The following is a 5666-nucleotide window of genomic DNA, read 5'->3' on the forward strand; positions in this document are numbered from 1 at the left end:
AGCTGGAGACTGAAAAAAATGATCAAAGCCTCAAAAGAGTAACAGATTAATGTAAGAGGTGGTCATAGGAACAAGCAACCACAATACAATCTGATAAACGCTGTACTACTGAAATAATTAAAGGGTCCTAGGAAAACAGGCGGAGAAGGCAATGGCACCCCACTCCAGTACTCTTGCCTGGAAAATCCCGTGGATGGAGGAACCTGGTGGGCTGCAGTCCATGGGGTCGCTAAGAGTCAGACATGACTGAGCGACTTCACTTTCACTTTTCACTTTCATGCACTGGAGAAGGAAATGGCAACCCACTCCAGTGTTTTTACCTGGAGAATCCCAGGGGGAGCCTGGTGGGCTGCCATCTATGGGGTCGTACAGAGTCGGACACGACTGAGCGACTTAGCAGCAGCAGCAGCAGGAAAACAAGCATGAGGGAAAGATACATTCCATGTATGGAAAATGGAGGGAGAAGCTGGCTAAGATTTCACCAAGTAGGAGACATTTCAAATGAAGTAATGTGAAGAATAAAATAATTTAATGGAAATTATTTGATAATGAGACAAACAATTCACTCCATGAAACAGAAAAATGGACTCAGGAAGCCAGATCTTTAAGATGTGTCGCAGACTACTAGGAAAAATTCTCTGAGATCATGGTGCCATCTATGTCTATCTGTGACCTTGAGCACTAGTTGCTACTGATGTATTCACTCAGCAAATGTTTTCAAGAATTTATAATGTGAAGGGCATATTATTAAGTATAAGGCATATATTTGTAAACACACAAACCTAAAGCTTAAGCTTCTAAAAGTATCATGCAAAAAATGAAAATAGGCAATTAAACTACTTATTTTTTAAATGTATGCAAAATGCTGCCTGACTTGGTGTTGAGTCGTTGTGTTTATGGAGAGTTTGCCATGTGGAGATAGAGTGGGGAACAAAACATGAAAACATTCAAATCATTGCCCCTGATAGTTTACAGCTGCAGACAGACTTTGAAAAGGCTCAAAGGCTCAACTGTGGAAGATTATATGTCATCCCACCCCAAGTTTTGAGCAGTAGCTATGTCTACCTTCCAGGAAGGCTAGTCCACCCTCCTCCACACACATGCACACATTTATTTTCATCCAGAGATCAGAGATGATTTTTGAACTTTTCTTACCTTCTTGTATTTCTTTAAAGAAAAAAGTCCTCAATTTCTTAATAAACACCTACTAATAAATTAAGAAGGCAGATGTACCAGTGACGTTCAAAAACTACTGATTCCACTAAAACGAGAGTATCTGATACATCGTGATTGATTTTGATTATAAATTTGCAAAAGACAGTGGAAACAATGAACGCAGCTTCTACATTGAATTCAAGTGGGAAAACAGATGAAATGATAATTTATCACCAGATGGAATTGTTAAAAATACAGACTGGAAAGTTGTTAAAAATTTGCCTTGCATTACATATTGACAAGCATTTCTAGGTCTCAATACTCTGTATGTTCCACATTGTACACGTTCGTTCCAATGATACTGTTAATTACTGAAATGTTGATTTTTTTTTCTACCTTGATTTACTCTTGATTTACAAAGGTGTGACTACCCTCTCCAGCACCTTTCGTCATATTCTTTCAGACAGTATTCTTATAAGATGCAGGGATCCATTCTGAACACCTGAGACATAGTTCCAGAGCAGCTGTTGCTTGTTAAATCTCATTTTGTTTTCTAATTATTAAATTTCAAAGTTAAAAGTAGGCTGTTGCATTTCTAAACAATATTCTGCTAACACATTCAGGAACGCATACACAGGATGATAGGTTTCTATTCCCATCAGGCTTCTAATGATCTATCTTTGTGGTCACTGTGGTCTTAGCCAGTGTCACCATAGAGTGGTCCATACTTACTTACCTATATAGTATTGGGTCCTTTAGTGGGAAAGGACTATATCATTGTGAAATTCATAATAGCAAAGAAAGATAGTTAGAAATATGCCTTGGAGTTCAGCAATAAAATATTTTAATAAAAAGTATCACAATCCTTCTGCCTCAATAATCTTAAAATAAATACAGTTCAAGAATATCAGATGATCAGATATGAAATTTTGACTCTACAAGTACAAACAGTTCTGATTAGTAAGACCTGAAGTGTTATACAAGTAAACTAAGATGAAATTTACAAATAAATTAAGATTTTCAAAGAAATAAATACAGATATACCTCAGGAATATTTCAGGTTTAGTTCGAGACTGCCATAATAAAGTGAGTCACAAGAATTTTTTTTGTTCCCCAATGCATGTAGAAATTGTCTTTACCTTATGCTATCATCTATCAAGTGTGCAATAGCTTTATGCCTAAAAGAAAAAATACATGCCCTAATTGAAAATATTTTGATTCCCAAAATTCTAACCCTCATCTGAGCCTTCAGCAAGTCATAATCCTTTTGCTGCTGGTGGATCTTGCCACCACGCTGGTGGCTGCTGATTGTTTAGGGTGGTGGTTGCTGAAGTAGGGGTAGCAATTTCTTAGAATAAGACAATAATGTTTGGCACATTGATTGGCTCTTCCTTTCACGAATGACTCCCTTGTAGCATGCAATGCTGTTTGATAGCATTTCACCCACAGTAGAACATCTTTCCATTGGAAAAGGAAATGGCAACCCACTCCAGTGTTCTTGCCTGGAGAATCCCAGGGAGGGGGAGCCTGGTGGGCAGCTGTCTAGGGGGTCGCACAGAGTCGGACACGACTGAAGTGACTTAGCAGCAGTAGCACATCTTTCCAAGTTGGAGTCAATCCTCTCAAACCCTATTGCTGTTTTATCAATTCAGTTTATGTAATATTCTAAATCCTCTGTTGTCATTTCAGTTATTTTCACATCTTCACCAGGTAGATTTCATCTCAAGAAACAGCTTCTTTTGTTCAGCCATAAGGAAGCAGCTCAGTTCTTTATTGTGAGATTACACAACTCAGTCACATCTTCAGGTTTCACTTCTAACTCTAGTTCCCTTGCTCGTTCTGCCACATCTTTAGTTATTTCCTCCACTGAAATCTTGAACTTCCTGAAGTCATCCATGAGGGTTGTAATCAACTTCTTCTAAACTCTTGTTAATGTTGATATTTTGATGACCCATGAATGTGTTTATTGGCATCTTAAATGGTGAACCCTTCCCAAAAAGGCTCAGCGGACTTTTCCCAGATCCATCAGAGGAATCTCAAGCTATGGCAGCCTCACAAAATGTGTTTCTTACATAATAAGACTTGAAAGCCAAAATTACTCCTTGATCCATGGGCTGCAGAATAGATGTTATCTTTGCAGCATGAAAACAATATTAATCTTATTTACATTCCCACCAGAGCTCTTGAGTGACCATGTACATTGTCAATGAGCAGTTATAGTTTGAAAAATCTTTTTTTTTTTTTTTTTTTTCTGAGCAGTGGGTCTCGATAGTGGGCTTAAAATATTCAGTAAACAATGTTATCAACAGATATATGTCATCTGAGTTTTGTTGTTCCATTTGTAGAAAACAAGTAGAGTAGATTTAGCTTAATTCTGATGGGCCCTAGGATTTTTGGAATGGTAAACAAGTCACCAGATGCATTAGTCCCTAACAAGAGAGGCAACGTGTCTTTTGATGCTTTGAAGTTAGGCATTGGTTTTTCCTCTCTACTTTTGCAAGTCGAGATGGCATCTTCTTCCAATATAAGGATTTTTTTTTCTACATGGAAATCTTTTGTTCAGAGTAACCACCTTCATTCATGATGTTAGCTAGACCTGGGTAACTTGCTGTAGCTTCTACATTAGCACTTGCTGCTTCACCTTGCACTTTGATGTTATGGAGATGGCTTCTTTCCTTAAACCTCATGAACCGTCCTCTGCTGGCTTCAAGCTCTTTCACAGCTTCCTCACCTCTCTCAGCCTTCATAGAATTAAAGAAAGTTGAGGCCTTTCTCTGAACTTGGCTTTGGGCTAAGGGAATGTAGTGGCTGGTTTGATCTATCCAGATGACTGAAACTTTCTCCATGTCAGCAATAAGGCTGTTTCCATTTCTTATCACTTGTGTGTTCACTGAAATAGTAGTTTCTTTGAAGAACATTACCTTTGCATTCACAGCTTGGCTAACTAGACATAAGAGGCCTAGCTTTCAGCCTATCTCAGCTTTCAACATGGCTTCCTCACTAAGATTAATCATTTCTAACTTTTGATTCAAAGTGAGAGATATGCAAGTCTTCGTTCACTTGAACACTAAGAGGCCATTGTAGGATTGTTAACTGACCTAATTTCAGTATTTTTGTGACCCAGGGAGTAAGGAGTTCCAAGGAGAGGGAGAGAGACTGGGTCAGTGGAACAGTCAAAACACACACGCTTAAAGATTGTTTGTCTTTTTATATTGGTGCTATTCACGGTACCCTGAAACAATTGCAATAGTGACTTCAAAGATCACTGATCACAGATCACCATGATCATAATAAAGAGAAAGTTTGCGATATTGTAAGAATTACTAAAATGTTACACACTAGATGTGAGCTAGTGTTAGAAAATTGATAGGCTTGTTCAATGCAAGGTTTCTATCAACCTTGAATTTGTAAAAATCACAATATTTATGAACACAATAAAATTGAGGTGTGCCTATGCAAACAAGTTAATATATATAGAATAATGGCTAAGACCTGCAATGGTTAAATCTTTGTAGTTAGAGATGAAATTCTCCTCTCATACTAGCTCTATGAGTTCAAGCATATTATGTAAGCATCTAAGCAACTGTTTTTTTAATCTGTAAATGGGAATAATAAAATTATAATTTCAAAGGTTTTAGTGATTAAATTATATAATATTTATAAAGCAATTTATTTCAATGCTTGGTTAATAATATATACTTTGTATATTCTATTTGTTGTTGTTGTTTTTCGGTCATTAAGTTGTGTCCAACTCTTTGCGACCCTGTGGACTGCAGCAAACCAGGCTTCCCTGTCCTTCACTATCTCCTGGAGCTTGCTCAAACTCATGTCCATTGAGTCAGTGATGCCATCCACCATCTCATCCTCTGCTGCCCTCTTCTTTTGCTATCAATCTTTCCCAGCATCAGGGCCTTTTCCAATAATCAGCTCTTATATATGTATTTGATACTTTTGGTCAAATAGAAGAAGGGTCACCTAAAAAGAGAACAATAAAAATTAACATGAATAAAATCAGGAAAATTTAAGTATCAAAGATGATGGAACTTAGAAAATATTCTGAAATATAAGACCCACTGCCTGACATCTTACAGGTTATTATTCAAGTCTCACTTTCCTCAGGAGGCTTCTCTCCCCATCAAATTTAAGATTTTGAGCTCCCACCCCTATCCTCACACTCCCTATTCCACTTTCCTTTGTAGTTTTTTCCATCAGGCAGCTAAACCAAAACCTGCCCTATAGCAGAGGCTAATATTTGTTGAATTAATGTATGAAGGAGTAAATGAATTACGGATCAAGTAGAACAAATAGGGAATAAACTTGTTGCTTAGGGAAAATGATATAATGTTAAATGGCGACAGAGAGCTATTCATCTTTACATCCATCTTCTTGCATAATAAAATTGGAAATACGGGAGTTGTCCTATATTCACTCCTCTGTTTCATCTTCTGGATTTAATCAGTCACTCTGCCAGGTCCTTTTGTTGTATTTTTTGTCTCCTGCCCTCCATGCTT

General features: G+C 37.5%; 1 pseudogene; it reads right to left on the reverse strand.

Annotated features, from left to right (window-relative positions):
- Positions 1 to 2384: 2384 nt before the first annotated feature.
- LOC121819169 (tigger transposable element-derived protein 1-like) lies at positions 2385 to 4234 on the reverse strand (annotated as a pseudogene).
- Between the last annotated feature and the right edge of the window lie 1432 nt (positions 4235 to 5666).

Source organism: Ovis aries, chromosome 3 (assembly GCF_016772045.2).
Source record: "Ovis aries strain OAR_USU_Benz2616 breed Rambouillet chromosome 3, ARS-UI_Ramb_v3.0, whole genome shotgun sequence".
Classification (NCBI taxonomy): Eukaryota; Metazoa; Chordata; class Mammalia; order Artiodactyla; family Bovidae; genus Ovis; species Ovis aries.